Source organism: Tachyglossus aculeatus, chromosome 3 (assembly GCF_015852505.1).
Source record: "Tachyglossus aculeatus isolate mTacAcu1 chromosome 3, mTacAcu1.pri, whole genome shotgun sequence".
Lineage (NCBI taxonomy): Eukaryota > Metazoa > Chordata > Mammalia > Monotremata > Tachyglossidae > Tachyglossus > Tachyglossus aculeatus.
The window spans coordinates 4,676,603-4,692,359 of NC_052068.1; the positions used below are offsets into that span (position 1 = coordinate 4,676,603).

Here is a 15,757-nt window from a genome sequence, read left to right on the forward strand (position 1 = left end):
CACGTCTCACTGCCAACTTCGCATCCAGGAATCCTGACCTGATGATCAATCAATCAATCAATCATATTTATTGAACGCTTACTGTGTGCAGAGCACTGTACTAAGCGCTTGGGAAGTACAAGTTGGCGACATATAGAGACGGTCCCTACCCAACAGCGGGCTCACAGTCTAGAAGGGGGAGACAGAGAACAAAACCAAACATATTAACAAAATAAAATAAATAGAATAGATATGTACAAGAAAAATAAATAAATAAATAGAGTAATAAATCTGTACAAACATATATACATATATACAGGTGCTGTGGGGAAGGGAAGGAGGTAAGATGCGGGGATGGACAGGGGGACAAGGGGGAGAGGAAGGAAGGGGCTCGCCCCAGGTCGCAAAGCAGACGAAGAACCCATGTCTTCTGAGTCCCAATCAATTGTATTTATTGAGCACTTACTGTGTGCAGAGCACTGTACTAAGCGCTTGGGAAGTACAAGTTGGCAACCTATAGAGACAGTCCCTACCCAACAGTGGGCTCACAGTCTAAGAGGGGGAGACAGAGAACAAAACCAAACACACTAACGAAATAAAATAAATTGAATAGATATGTACAAGTAAAATCAATCAATCAGTCATATTGAGCGCTTACTGTGTGCAGAGCACTGTACTAAGTGCTTGGGAAGTCCAAGCTGGCAACATATAGAGACAGTCCCTACCCAACAGTGGGCTCACAGTCTAAAAGGGGGAGACAGAGAACAAAACCAAACATACTAACAAAATAAAATAAGTAGGATAGAAATGTACAAGCAAAATAAATAAATAAATAAATAAATAGAGTAATAAATATGTACAACCATATATACATATATACAGGTGCTGTGGGGAAGGGAAGGAGGTAAGGCAGAGGGGATGGAGAGGGGGACGAGGGGTAGAGGAAAGAAGGGGCTCAGTCTGGGAAGGCCTCCTGGAGGAGGTGAGCTCTCAGCAGGGCCTTGAAGGGAGGAAGAGAGCTGGCCTGGCGGAGGGGCAGAGGGAGGGCATTCCAGGCCCGGGGGATGACGTGGGCCGGGGGTCGACGGCGGGACAGGCGAGAACGAGGCACAGGGAGGAGATTAGCGGCAGAGGAGCAGAGGGTGCGGGAAGATGCAGAAACTGAGTCCCAGAGAGGTGAAGGGACTGGCTCCTACACAGCAGTCTAGCAGCATCCCAGACCTCGTCCTCTTTGCTCCTCGAACTCGTCTCTCTCGCTGCCAAACCCTCGCCCACGCGCTGCCCCTGGGCTGGAACGCCTCTCCGTCCCCCCATCTCCGACAGACGATCACCCTCCCCAACTTCACTGCTCACTGAAGGCCCGTCTCCTCCAAGAGGCCTACCCTGACTGAACCCTCCTTTCCTCTTCTCCCATTCCCTTCTGCGTCGCCCTGACTTGCTCCCTTTATTTATCGCCCCTCCCAGCCCCACCTCACTTATCATCATCATCAATCGTATTTCTTGAGCGCTTACTGTGTGCAGAGCACTGTACTAAGCGCTTGGGAAGTACAAATTGGCAACACATAGAGACGGTCCCTACCCAACAGTGGGCTCACTTATGTCCGTATCCATAATATATCGATTTATATGAATGTCTGTCTCCTCCCATCTAGACTGTCAGCTCGTTGTGGGCAGTGAAAACCTCCAATGGCTACCGATCAATCTGCGCATCAAGCAGAAACTCCTCACCCTGGGCTTCCAGGCTGTCCATCACCTCCCCCCCTCCTACCTCACCTCCCTTCTCTCCTTCTACTGCCCAGCCCACACCCTCCGCTCCTCCACCGCTGTCCTCCTCCCCGTACCTCGCTCTCGCCTGTCCCGCCATCGACCCCCGGCCCACGTCATCCCCCGGGCCTGGAATGCCCCCAATCCCTCTGCCCATCCGCCAAGCTAGCTCTCTTCCTCCCTTCAAGGCCCTGCTGAGAGCTCACCTCCTCCAGGAGGCCTTCCCAGACTGAGCCCCTTCTTTCCTCTCCCCCCTCGTCCCCCTCTCCATCCTCCCGTCTTACCTCCTTCCCTTCCCCACAGCACCTGTATATATGTATATATGGTTGTACATATTTATTACTCTATTTATCTATTTATTTATTTATTTTACTTGTACATTTCTATCCTACTTATTTTATTTTGTTGGTATGTTTGGTTCTGTTCTCTGTCTCCCCCTTTTAGACTGTGAGCCCACTGTTGGGTAGGGACTGTCTCTATGTGATGCCAATTTGTACTTCCCAAGCGCTTAGTACAGTGCTCTGCACATAGTAAGCGCTCAATAAATACGATTGATTGATTGATTGATTGAATGTGTCCGTTTATTGTTGTATTTTAATCTCCGTAGTATAGTGCTCTGCACACAGTAAGCACTCAGTACATAGAACTGATCAAGTGAGAGGTAACAGACTTCCACTAAGCCACTCAGTCTCCTCCTGTGTCTTTCCCAGATTGTATCCTCAAGGAGGTGTGAGATTTTTTCTGTAACGGTGAGAGCCATCTCCAGTCCCCCCTTTATTTGGCCCAAGGAAAAGAAGAAAAGTTAGAGCAGACCTGAATATTCAGTAGCAAAACCGGATCCGTGAGGCCCAACAGAATACTTGTGAGCCCGCCGTTGGGTAGGGACCGTCTCTATATGTTGCCAGCTTGTACTTCCCAAGCGCTTAGTACAGTTGCTCTGCACACAGTAAGCGCTCAATAAGTACGACTGAATGAATGAATGAATACTTGGTGCAAAGCATTTCTAAGAAATATTCAAGTTGATGGCAATATGTATCACTTCCATTCAAAGATGATCCAGTGGATTTTAAAGGTTCTACTGTTTAAGGCTTGATTCCATCATCCATCTTTTCCATCCTCGTGTTATTACCTCTCCATCCCCCTCATCATCATCATCATCATCAATCGTATTTATTGAGCGCTTACTATGTGCAGAGCACTGTACTAAGCGCTTGGGCAGTACAAATTGGCAACATACAGAGACAGTCCCTACCCAACAGTGGGCTCCCAGTCTACCTCCTTCCCTTCCCCACAGCACCTGTACATATGTTTGTACATATTTATTACTCTATTTATTTATTATACTTGTACATATCTATTCTATTTATTTTATTTTGTTAGTATGTTTGGTTTTGTTCTCTGTCTCCCCCTTTTAGACTGTGAGCCCACTGTTGGGTAGGGACCGTCTCTAGATGTTGCCAACTTGTTCTTCCCAAGCGCTTAGTACAGTGCTCTGCACACAGTAAGAGCTCAATAAATACGATTGATTGATTGATTGATTACCAGTCGAAGTTGTCTTTTTCCTATGTATGTGGGATATTACACGTGATTATCATGCAGTTATCCCTCTAGATTGTAAGCTTGTTGCGGACAGGAAACGTGTCTACCAAATCTGTTCCACTGTACTCAATCGCGGCTCCGTCACTTGTCGGCTGAGTGACTTTGGGCAAGTCACTTAACTTCTCTTATATGCTGCCTACTTGTACTTCTCTAGCGCTTAGTACAGTGCTGTGCACACAGTAAGCGCTCAATGAATACGATTGATTGATTGATTGATTGATTCTCTGTACCTCAGTTACCTTGTCTGTAAACTGGGAATTAAGACTCGGAGCACCATGTGGGACAAACTGGTTATCTTGGACTCCCCCAGCGCTTAGAACAGTGCTTGGCACAGAGTAAGCGCTTAGCAAATACCATCATAATTATCATTATCATTACCCTCCCAAGCACTTAGTACAGTGCTCTGCACACAGTAAGCACTTAGTAAATTTTATTGATTGATATTGCATCTGTCTCCATTTTTTATAGTATTTGTTAATCAGTCAATCATTGAGCCCTTACTCTGCCCAGAACAGTGTACTAAGCGCTTGGGGGAGTACAATACAGCACCTGCAATTTGCCAAGCACCATATAAAGTGCTAAGTTAAATGGTACCACGTGTGAGAACGCCAGTTGTGTTTTCTTTCTCAGTTGCACGGTTGTGAAAGTTTGATGCTGTGCCCCAGGAACGGCAGAGGCTTAGTAAAGACAAAATTCTTTTTTTTTAAGTATTTGTTTTAAGCTTAAAAATATCATTTAAAAAAAGCAATTACATATAGGTCCAGCACTTTATTAGGGTTCAAGCTAATCACGTGAGTTATGGGAAATCCCTGTCCTGCATGGGGCTCGTAGACTAAGAGGGGGAACAGGATTTGAACCCCCATTTTACAGTTGAGGAAACTGAGGCCTGCCTGTTTACTCATTTTGATGTCTGTCTCCCCGCTTCTAGACTATAAACCCGGTGTGGGCAGGGATTGTCTCTCTGTTGCTGAATTGTACAGTGCTCTGCACACAGCAAGCGCTCAATAAATCAAATCCAGAGAAGTGAAGTGATTTGTCCAAGGTCTCTCTGACTCGCCCCCTCTATTCATCCCCCCTCTAGAGGAGGGGCCATGGGTTGCCATTTGCCCATGAGAAGCAGCGTGGCTCAGTGGAAAGAGCCCGGGCTTTGGAGTCAGCGGTCATGGGTTCTAATCCCGGCTCCGCCACTCGTCAGCTGTGTGACTTTGGGCAAGTCACTTAACTGCTCTGAGGCTCAGTTCCCTCATCTGTGAAATGGGGATTAACACTGTGAGCTCCACGTGGCCTGATCACCTTATATCTTCCCCAGCGCTTAGAACAGTGCTTTGCACATAGTAAGTGCTTAACAAATGCCATTATTATTATTATTATTATCATTATTATTTTCCCTTAGGGATAGGGACGGAAGAATGAATTCCCCCTTTTAGACTGTGAGCCCACTGTTGGGTAGGGACTGTCTCTGTGTGTTGCCAATTTGTACTTCCCAAGCGCTTAGTACAGTGCTCTGCACACGGTAAGCGCTCAATAAATACGATTGATGATTATGATGAAGAATGAAGCAGCAGAGCCGCCTCTATGACTGTAAACCTACTCTAGGGTGGAAGATCGTTGTGACAGATGCCTCACTTCTTCTAGACTGTGAGCCCACTGTTGGGTAGGGACCATCTCTATATGTTGCCAACTTGTACTTCCCAAGCGCTTAATACAGTGCTCTGCACACAGTAAGCGCTCAATAAATATGACTGAATGAATGGATGAATGAATGGGCCTCAGTTGCCTCTTCTCTAAAATAATAATAATACTAATTATGGTCTTCGTTAAGCGCTTACTATGTGCCAAACACCATTCTAAGCGCTAGGGTAGGTAAAAGGTAATCAGGTTGTCCTACGTGGGGCTTACAGTCTTAATCCCCATTTGACAGATGAGGGAACTGAGGCCCAAAGAAGTGAAATGACTTGCCCAAGGACACACAGCAGACAAGTGGCAGAGCCGGGGTTAGGACCCGCATCCTCTGAGTCCCAAGCACATTTATTGTTATATCGTACTCTTCCTGATGCTTAGTACGGTGCTCTGGATAGTGTAGGAGCTTCATAAATATGATCACTCGATCGATTGATTATAATGAGAATACTAATGGTATTTGTTAAGTGCTGCACTTACTGTGTGCCACGCAACTGTACTAAGCGCTGGGGTGGATACAAGCAAATCGGGTCGGACACAGTCCCTGTCCCACATGGGGCTCACGGTCTCAATCCCGTAGCAAGAACCCGGGGTTGGGAATCAGAGGATGCGGGTTCTAATCCCGTCTTCTCCGCTTGTCTGCTGTTTGACGTTGGGCAAGCCACTTCACTTCTCCAGGCCTCAGTTCCCTCATCTGTCAAATGGGGATTAAGACTGTGAGCCCCACGTGGGACAACCTGATCTCCTTGTATCTAGCCCAGTGCTTAGAACGGTGCTTGGCACATAGTAAGCGCTTAACAAAGACCATAATTAGTATTATTATTATTTTACAGAAGAGGCAATTGAGTCCCAAAGATGTGAAGCGACTTGCCCGAGGTCACCCAGCAGAACAGTGGCAGAGCCGGGATTAGAACCCGCTTTAGGGCCTGGATTAGGACTCTGTCCACTTCATCTGATCAGGAACAGTCCCCTATCCCACACTGGCCTCAAAAGGTTAGGAGGGAGAGAGAACAGCTGTCTTAGCCCCATTTTACAGATGAGGGAACTGAGGCCCTAAAAAGCGAAAAGACTGGCCCAAGGTCCCACAGCAGACCAGTGGCAGAGTTGGGATTAATCAATCAATCAATCAATCAATTGTATTTATTGAGCGCTTACTGTGTGCAGAGCACTGTACTAAGCGCTTGGGAAGTACAAGTTGGCAACACATAGAGACAGTCCCTACCCAACAGCGGGCTCACAGTCTAAAAGGGGGAGACAGAGAACAAAACCAAACATACTAACAAAATAAAATAAATAGAATAGATGTGTACAAGCAAAATAAATAAATAAATAAATAAATAGAGTAATAAATATGTGCAAACATATATACATATATACGTTTTGCCTTGGGGAAGGGAAGGAGGTAAGATGGGGGATATGGAGAGGGGGAGGAGCGGGAGAGGAAGGAAGGAGCTCAGTCTGGGAAGGCCTCCTGGAGGAGGTGAGCTCTCAGCAGGGCCTTGAAGGGAGGAAGAGAGCTAGCTTGGCGGATGTGCGGAGGGAGGGCATTCTGGGCCAGGGGGAGGACGTGGGCCGGGGGTCGATGGTGGGACGGGCGAGGAATGAGGCCCGGTGAGGAGATCAGCGGCAGAGGAGCGGAGGGTCCGGGCTGGGCTGGAGAAGGAGAGAAGGGAGGTGAGGTAGGAGGGGGCGAGGTGATGGATGGACAGCCTGGAAGCCCAGGGTGAGGAGTTTTTGCCTGATGCACAGATTGATTGGTAGCCACTGGAGATTTTTGAGGAGGGGAGCAACATGCCCAGAGCGTTTCTGGATAAACCAATCCAGGCAGCAGCATGAAGTATGGATTGAAGTGGGGAGAGACACGAGGATGGGAGATCAGAGAGAAGGCTGGTGCAGTAGTTCAGACGGGATAGGATGAGAGACTGAACGAACAGGGTAGCGGTTTGGATGGAGAGGAAAGGGCGGATCTTGGCAATTTTGCGGAGCTGAGACCGGCAGGTTTTGGTGACGGCTTGGATGTGAGGGGTGAATGAGAGAGCGGAGTCGAGGGTGACACCAAGGTTGTGGGCTTGTGAGACGGGAAGGATGGTAGTGCCGTCAACAGAGGTGGGAAAGTCAGGGAGAGGGCAAGGTTTGGGAGGGAAGACAAGGAGTTCCGTCTTGGACATGTTGAGTTTTAGGTGGCGGGCAGACATCCAGATGGAGATGTCCTGAAGGCAGGAGGAGATGCGAGCCTGGAGAGACGGGGAGAGAGCAGGGGCAGAGATGTAGATCTGGGTGTCATCAGCGTAGAGATGATAGTTGAAGCCGTGGGAGCGAATGAGGTCACCAAGGGAGTGAGTGTAGATGGAGAACAGAAGGGGACCAAGCACTGAACCTTGGGGAACCCCCACAGTAAGGGGATGGGAGGGGGAGGAGGAGCCTGCAAAGGAGACTGAGAATGAACTGGATTAGAACCCAGATCCCTGATTCCCAGGTCCCGGTCTCCTTCCACGAGGCCACGTTGCTTCTCTCTCCCATCTCTTTGCATCTTGCCACACTTTCCACTCTGATGCACCACGGAAGTCGCTCTCCACCCTCATTTAAAGCACCTGTCTTTTATTCGTCATGTCTGTTTACCAAAGTCCTCGGGCCCGCGTCACACAGCCGGTAATGGTTTTATCCATATTGCTGGGATTTTTTATTTTATTTTTTTTTTTTCATTTTTATTATTCTCTAGTTCCTACTCTTCAGGTGGGTAGCTATTTTAGCATTATGAAGAATGATGAATGAGGCAGGAAAGTTTCTTTGGAATCACTCCTTCCATCCTGCCAGGCACCAGGAGGTCAGCCGTTCCTGGCCGATGCTTGATTTATCCGGCGACCCCTGCCACTCCGCGAGATAAAGCTGCTATTTCATCAAAAACGGCCAGCAACTGGGATTCGGGAATTTAGAAACCTCCCTTCTGAAATAATCGCCCTGATTGCTTTCTGGCGAGGCAATAACACGATAAAGGTAATTGCACACAAATGTGAGATCGCGCCAAAATACAATAAAATTAACCGGAATTAGCCCGGCTCGTCGATGAGGACTATCGGTATTATAGCTGGAAGGTGAGTTATTGCGAGCTTAATGTGATCCTGTTTGATATTTTAAAAAAGAGCCTGTTACGGGCGAGAGTGATGGCGCTTTGGAAATTAAGTCGAAGCGATTCTCATAATTGGCAGCAATAAGGCGGCCTGCAGGTAATATCTTTTATTGTGTTATGCCTAGTTGCGTTACCTTTCGTTTAGCGGCTTCTGATCGGGCTGGGCGGAAGGTGGGAGGAGAAGGAGAGGATGGGGCTCGGGGGGAACGCGATTCCGAGAAATAGGATTTTTCTGGGAGGTTCGGCTCTCCGTGGTTCCGACTTGGTGATAATAATAATAATAATAATAATAATAATAATAATAATGATAATGATGGCATTTATTAAGTGCTTACTATGTGCAGAGCACTGTCCTAAGCGCTGGGGGGATACAAGGTGATCAAGTTGTCTCACGTGGGGCTCACAGTCTTAATCCCCATTTTACAGATGAGGTAACTGAGGCTCAGAGAAGTTAAGTGACTTGCCCAAGGTCACACAGCAGACGTGTGGTGGAGTTGGGATTCGAACCCAGGACCCCTGACTCCAAAGCCCGTGCTCTTTTCCACTGAGCCACGCTGACTTTTAGACTTTTAGACTGTGAGCCCAATGTTGGGTAGGGACTGTCTCTATATGTTGCCAATTTGTACTTCCCAAGTGCTTAGTACAGTGCTCTGCAAATAGTAAGCGCTCAATAAATATGATTGATGATGATGATGATGACCTGATCTCTCGTCCCTTGTCCGGGTCTAGACTGATTTCTTGGGCGGGACCGAAACGACATGCGTCGTTAATTGGAAGGTTAACAGGAGTGTCAAAATTGGTGTGGACTGGTGGTTAGAGCCGGGCCTGGGTGTCTGAAATAATAATAATAATAATAATAATAATAATAATAATAATAATAGTAATAATAATAATAATAATAATAATGGCATTTATTAAGCGCTTACTATATGCAAAGCACCGTTCTAAGCGCTGGGTTCTCATCCCGGCTCCGCCCCTTGCCAGCTGTGTGACCTTGAGCAAGTCACTTCACTTCTCTGGGCCTCAGTTCCCTCATCTGTACAACGGGGATTGAGACCGTGAGCCCCACGTGGGACGGGGACTGTGTCCGGCCCGATTCGCTTGTATCTACCCTAGCGCTTAGCACAGCGCCTCGCACATAGTAAGCGCTTAACAGATACCAGCGTTATTATTCTGTACGCTTCCGTTCCCTCATCTGTAAAACGGGGATTAAAAATTTGAGTCCCGTGTGGAACAGGAACTGCGTCATTCATTCAGTCATTCAGTTTTGTTCTCTGTCTCCCCCTTTTAGACTGTGAGCCCACTGTTGGGTAGGGACTGTCTCTATATGTTGCCAATTTGTACTTCCCAAGCGCTTAGTACAGTGCTCTGCACATAGTAAGCGTTCAATAAATACGATTGATGATGACGATGATGATGCAGAGCACTGTACTAAGCGCTTGGGAAGTACAAGTCGGCAACATATAGAGATGGGCGCTACCCAGTCTAGAAGCGGGGAGACAGACAAAACAAACAAGTAGGCAGGTATCAGTGCCATCAGAATAAATAGAATTATAGCTCTATAAACAACCTGATTAACCCGTATCTACCCAAAGCTTAGAACAGCGCTTGGTATGTAGTAAGCGCTTAACAAGTCCCATAATCATTATTAACGTCTCTCTCCCCTTCTAGACCATAAGCTCTCTGTGAGCAGGGAAAATGCCAGCGATCTCTGCCATATTTTACTCACCCGTGCGCTTAGTCCACTGCTCTCCAGTAAGAGCTCAGTAAATAACACTGATTGATTATGATAATGACATTTATTAAGCGCTTACTATTCATTCATTCATTCAATCGTATTTATTGAGCGCTTACTGTGGGCAGAGCACTGTACTAAGCACTTGGGAAGTACAAGTTGGCAACGTATAGAGACGGTCCCTGCCCAACAGTGGGCTCACAGTCTAGAAGGGGGAGACAGAACAAAACAAAGCATATTAACAAAATAAAATAAATAGAATAAATGTGTACAAATAAAATTAATAAATAGAGTAATAAATAGGTACAAACATATATACATATATACTATGTGCAAAGCACTGTTCTAAGCACTGGGGAGATTACGAGGTGATCAGGTTGTCCCACGGGGGGCTCACAGTCTTCATCCCCCTTTTACAGATGAGTGAACTGAGGCACAGAGAAGTGAAGTGACTTGCTCGAAGTCACACAGCCAACAATTGGCCAAGCTGGGATTCGAACCCATGACCTCTGACTCCAGAGCCCGTGCTCTTTCCATTGAGCCACAATGCTTCTCTATAAAAGAGAGAAATCAAAATCAACATGTATTCCCAGGTGCTGAGTATATGGGAATCAAAATCGATCAAAGGCATTCGCATGCCGATTGTGTACAGAGCATAATAATAATTCATAATTTTGGTATTTGTTAAGTGCTTACTATGTGCCAAGCACTGTTCTAAGCACTGGGGGGGGGGTACAAGGTAAACCAGGTTGTCCCACGTGGGGCTCACAGTCTTCATCCCCATTTTACAGACGAGGGAACTGAGGCCCAGAGAAGAGAAGTGACTTGCTCAAAGTCACACAGCTGACAAGTGGTGGAGCTGGGATTTGAACCCATGACCTCTGACTCCCAATCCCGGGCTCTTTCCACTGAGCCACGCTGCTAAATAATAGTAATAATAATGATGGCATTTATTAAGCACTTAATATGTGGAAAGCACTGTATTAAGCGCTGGGAAGGTTACAAAGTGATCAGGTTGTCTCTCGGGGGGGCTCACAGTCTTAATCCCCATTTTACAGATGAGGTAACTGAGGCCCAGAGAAGTGAAGTGACTTGCCCAAAGTCACACAGCTGACAATTGCTTCTCATATAAATTAAGTGACTTGCCCAAGGTCACACAGCAAACAGATGGCAGAGCCGGGATTAGAACCCACGACCTCCGACTCCCAAGCCCGGGCTCTTTCCATTCATTCATTCATTCAGTCGTATTTATTGAGCACTTACTGTGTGCAGAGCACTGTACTAAGCGCTTGGGAAGTCCAAGTTGGCAACATATAGAGACGGTCCCTCCCCAACAGCGGGCTCACTAAGCCAGGCTGTACTAAGTGGTTAAGAGAGTATAGTAGAATTTTTGATTGTAGCTATTGTTGGTTTAATCATAAGGTAGCTTCACGGGAAGAGAGAAAACCTCTTGTTTTGTTTTTTTTAAATTCATTCAGTCGTATTTACTGAGCACTTACTGTGTGCAGAACACTGTACTAAGCGCTTAATGATACTCGTTAAACACCTACTCTGTGCCAGGCACTATATTAAGCACTGGGATAGATGCAAGTTAAGCAGGACCCTGTCCCTGTAATAATAATAATACTAATAATAATAATAATAATAATAATAATAATAATAATAATAATACTAATAATAATAATAATTTTATTATATTATTATTATATTAATATGTTATATTAATTTATTGCTATATTTTTAATTTTATTTTATTGTTAATATAATAATAATAATAATAATAATAATAATAGTAATTATTATTATTGTTGTATTTTTTAAGCACCTACTATGCCAAGCACTGTTCTAAGCACTGGTGTAGATACAAGGTAATCAGGTTGCCCCATGTGGGGCTCACAGTCTTACTACCCATTTTCCAGATGAGGGAGTTGAGGCAGAGAAGTGAAGTGACTGGCTCAAGGTCACACAGCAGAGAAGCGGCGGAGGAGGGATTAGAACCCAGGTCCCCTGATTCCCAGGCCAGGCTCTTTCCACTGGGCCACACGTCTTCTCATCAACCTTCCCCAGGTTTCACGAACTGACCGTGTTCCGGCTTTGGCGGATGCGGTTTATGTTTAATATTACTGTATTTGTTCACGGGGAATGAAGGAATACTAATACAAATCATCAGATAATCAATTTGTAATTACCTAGAAGAGTGCAAGTTGGTTATGATTTTTGTTTTCCGGTCTTAAAAAAGAAACACCCATGCCGTGGCAGGTCATTTCAGGGGGCGTTAATTTTCGTTGGAAAAAGAAGTGGTTTTAAATTTCATAGAACTTAGAAACGTGGGACTTTTCTTGTGCCTTGTTTTTTGATTTTACAATATCTGAGCATCTAGTGTGGGAGCAACTTCTCAACCTTTTATTCTCCGCAGGCTTCAATCAATCAATGATATTTATCGAGTTCTTACTGTGTGCAGAGCACTGTACTGTTTTTCTGCAAAAACATTCTGGGCCCGTCACCCCGCTCCTCAAAAATCTCCAGCGGTTGCCTCTCCACCTCCACATCAAACCCAAACCCCTCCCTCTCGGCTTCAAGGCCCTCCACCCCCTCTCCCCAGAGGTCATGGGTTCAAATCCCGGCTCCAGCAATTGTCAGCTGAGTGACTTTGGGCAAGTCACTTCACTTCTGTGGACCTCAGTTACCGCATATGTAAAATGGGGATTAAGACTGTGAGCCCCCCCGTGGGACAGCCTGATCACCTTGTAACCTCTCCAGCGCTTAGAACAGTGCTTGGCACGTAGTAAGCGCTTAATAAATGCCATTATTATTATTTTTATTATTGCCTCACCTTCCTTCTCTCCTTCTGCAGCCCAGCCTGCACCCTCCGCTTCTCTTCCGCCGCTCACCTCCTTACTGTGCCTCGGTTTCTCCCGTCCCACCGTCGACCCCCAGCCCACGTCCTTCCCCTGGCCTGGCATGCCCTCCCTCCACACATCTACCAATCTAGCTCTCTTCCTCCCTTCAAACCCCTACTGAAGTCCAACTCGTACTTCCCAAGCGCTTAGTACAATGCTCTGCACACAGTAAGCGCTCAGTACATACGATTGAATGAATGAAGGCCCATCTCCTCCAAGAGGCCTTCCCTAACTAAGCCCCACTTTTCCTCAACTCAGCTCCCCTTCTGCGTCATCTTTAACTCGCTCCCTTTGTTCTTTCCCGCTCCCAACCCCATAGCGCTTAATTGCATATCCGTAATTTATTTATTTCTGTTAATGGAGGATGGAGGATTTGGGGACCCAGGCCCGCCGCTTCAGGGAGGCGGGCGATGCGGAGAACGGGGCCGGGTCTCATTCCGAGTCTCCCCTCCACCTGTGCGGCCGACCCTCTGGACAGAGAGAGGCCAAAGACCCAGGGCCGGGCCAGGCCAGGCTCTTCCATCTCAGGGTCATTTTCCCACCATCTCCCCCTCTCTGCTGTGATCTTAAAGCACTTATTGGGCTCCCCGGCCATGGGCCTCGTTCTCACCTGTCCCGCCATCGACCCCCGGGCCTGGAATGCCCTCCCTCCGCCCATCCGCCAAGCTAGCTCTCTTCCTCCCTTCAAGGCCCTACGGAGAGCTCACCTCCTCCAGGAGGCCTTCCCACACTGAGCCCCTTCCTTCCTCTCCCCCTCGTCCCCCTCTCCATCCCCCTCATCTCACCTCCTTCCCTTCCCCACAGCACCTGTATATATGTTTGTACATATTAATTACTCTATTTACTTATTATCTTGTACATATCTATTCTATTTATTTTGTTTTGTTAGTATGTTTGGTTTTGTTCTCTGTCTCCCCCTTTTAGACTGTGAGCCCACTGCTTGGGTAGGGACTGTCTCTATATGTTGCCAATTTGTACTTCCCAAGCGCCTAGTACAGTGCTCTGCACACAGTAAGCGCTCAATAAATACGATTGATGATGATGATGATGATGATGTGGAGCAGATCCAGGAACCCAGCCCAGTGTCGCGGGACGGAGAGGGAGGCCCAGACTCTCCCCGTGGGGTAAATCAGCGCGTCAAATGTATTTGAGCGCTTACTGTGCACGGAGCATTGCACTAAGCGCTCAAGAGAGTACAATACGGCAGTAAACAGACACATCCCCTGCCCGGGGTCAAGGGCCCGCCCTGCTTGTGTCCCGCTGTCGGGTGTGGGACTACCATTTCTCTCACTGAGGCTCCCAGGTTGGCCCCATAATTCAATCAATCAATCAATCAATCGTATTTATTGACCGCTTACTGTGTGCAGAGCACTGTACTAAGCGCTTGGGAAGTACAAGTTGGCAACATATAGAGACAGTCCCTACCCAGCAGTGGGCTCACAGTCTAAAAGGGAGAGACAGAGAACAAAACCAAACACACTAACAAAATAAGATAAATAGAATAGATATGCACAAAGAAAATAAATGAATAAATAGAGTAATAAATATGTACAAACATATATACAGGTGCTGTGGGGAAGGGAAGGAGGTAAGATGGGGAGGATGGAGAGGGGGACGAGGGGGAGAGGAAGGAAGGGGCTCAGTGTGGGAAGGCCTCCTGGAGGAGGTGAGCTCTCAGTAGGGCCTTGAAGGGAGGAAGAGAGCTAGCTTGGCGGATGGGCGGAGGGAGGGCATTCCAGGCCCGGGGGATGACGTGGGCCGGGGGTCGATGGTGGGACAGGCGAGAACGAGGCCTAACGGTGAGGAGATTAGCGGCGGAGGGTGCGGGCTGGGCTGGAGAAGGACAGAAGGGAGGTGAGGTAGGAGGGGGCAAGGGGATGGACAGCCTGGAAGCCCAGGCTGAGGAGTTTCTGCCTGATGCACACGTTGATTGGTAGCCACTGGAGATTTTTTCCCTCGTAGATGCCAGATTGTTCTCCTAGCCCCAGCAGTGTGCTCGATCTCTCTTAGTGTCTGGCTCTCTCTCATCCTCTAACTCTCGCTCGTCCTCCCGCTCCCTCTCTCCCTCTCTCCTTCCCCATCTCTGCCATGCCCTCCGCCCCCCGCCCCAATCTGTGCTTTCCGGCAACTCCCCGCTTGTCCTCTCCTCGCCCTCTCCCCGGCCTATGCATCTCTGGCTCTCTCTGCCTTTCCCCTGTCCTTGGCCCACCCCTCCCGGCTCTCCCTGTACTCTCCTTTCCCTCGTGTGTTTCTATCCTGTGCTTCCTGGGGTGCCTGGGGTGCAGGTGGCTTGCCAGAGCGCTGAAAGCCAGGAGCAGGTGGAGAGCCTCCCGTCAGAGAATGATGCCCTGCGCACCAGCCTGGCGGCCCTAGAGCAGGTATGGCCTCAGTGGGCAGGGCGGAGGCCTGGACACCTGGCTCCTGGAAGCGTGGAGGGTGGATCGGTGCGACCAGGGACGAGAGAGTTTGGGCCTGAAGGGCCCAGGGCTGGCTGTCACCCGATCCGAGCCTGACGAGAAGAACCCAAGCATCCTCCCAGCCCCAGCTTGCCCTCTGACTTCTCCCCGTCGGCCCTTCCCGTCTGCGTGTGTCTTCCTGTTGTTGCTCTGGGCCCGGAGAGCAGTGGAGGTGTTCTCTTGGGCGAGGGTTGGGAGATGGGGCGGGTTCCCTTACTTCGGGTGACCCTGGGCAAGTCACTTCACTGCCAGGCTTCAGTTACCCCATCTGTAAGATGGGGATTAAGACCGTGAGCCCGTATGGGACGCGGACTATGCAGGGTGGCTCGGTGGAAAGAGCCCGGGCTTGGGAGCCAGAGGTCGTTGGTTCTAATCCCGGCTCCGCCACTTGTCAGCTGTGTGACTTTGGGCAAGTCACTTCACTTCTCTGTCGCCTGTCCCGCCATCGACCCCCGGCCCACGTCCTCCCCCGGGCCTGGAATGCCCCCAATCCCTCTGCCCATCCGCCAAGCTAGCT

At 48.2% G+C, this 15,757-nt stretch overlaps 1 protein-coding gene across 1 annotated transcript in view; it reads left to right on the forward strand.

Annotated features, from left to right (window-relative positions):
- MGMT (O-6-methylguanine-DNA methyltransferase) overlaps positions 1–15,757 on the forward strand; it is a 312,579-nt gene that overhangs the window by 5,730 nt on the left and 291,092 nt on the right. The window lies entirely within an intron of this gene.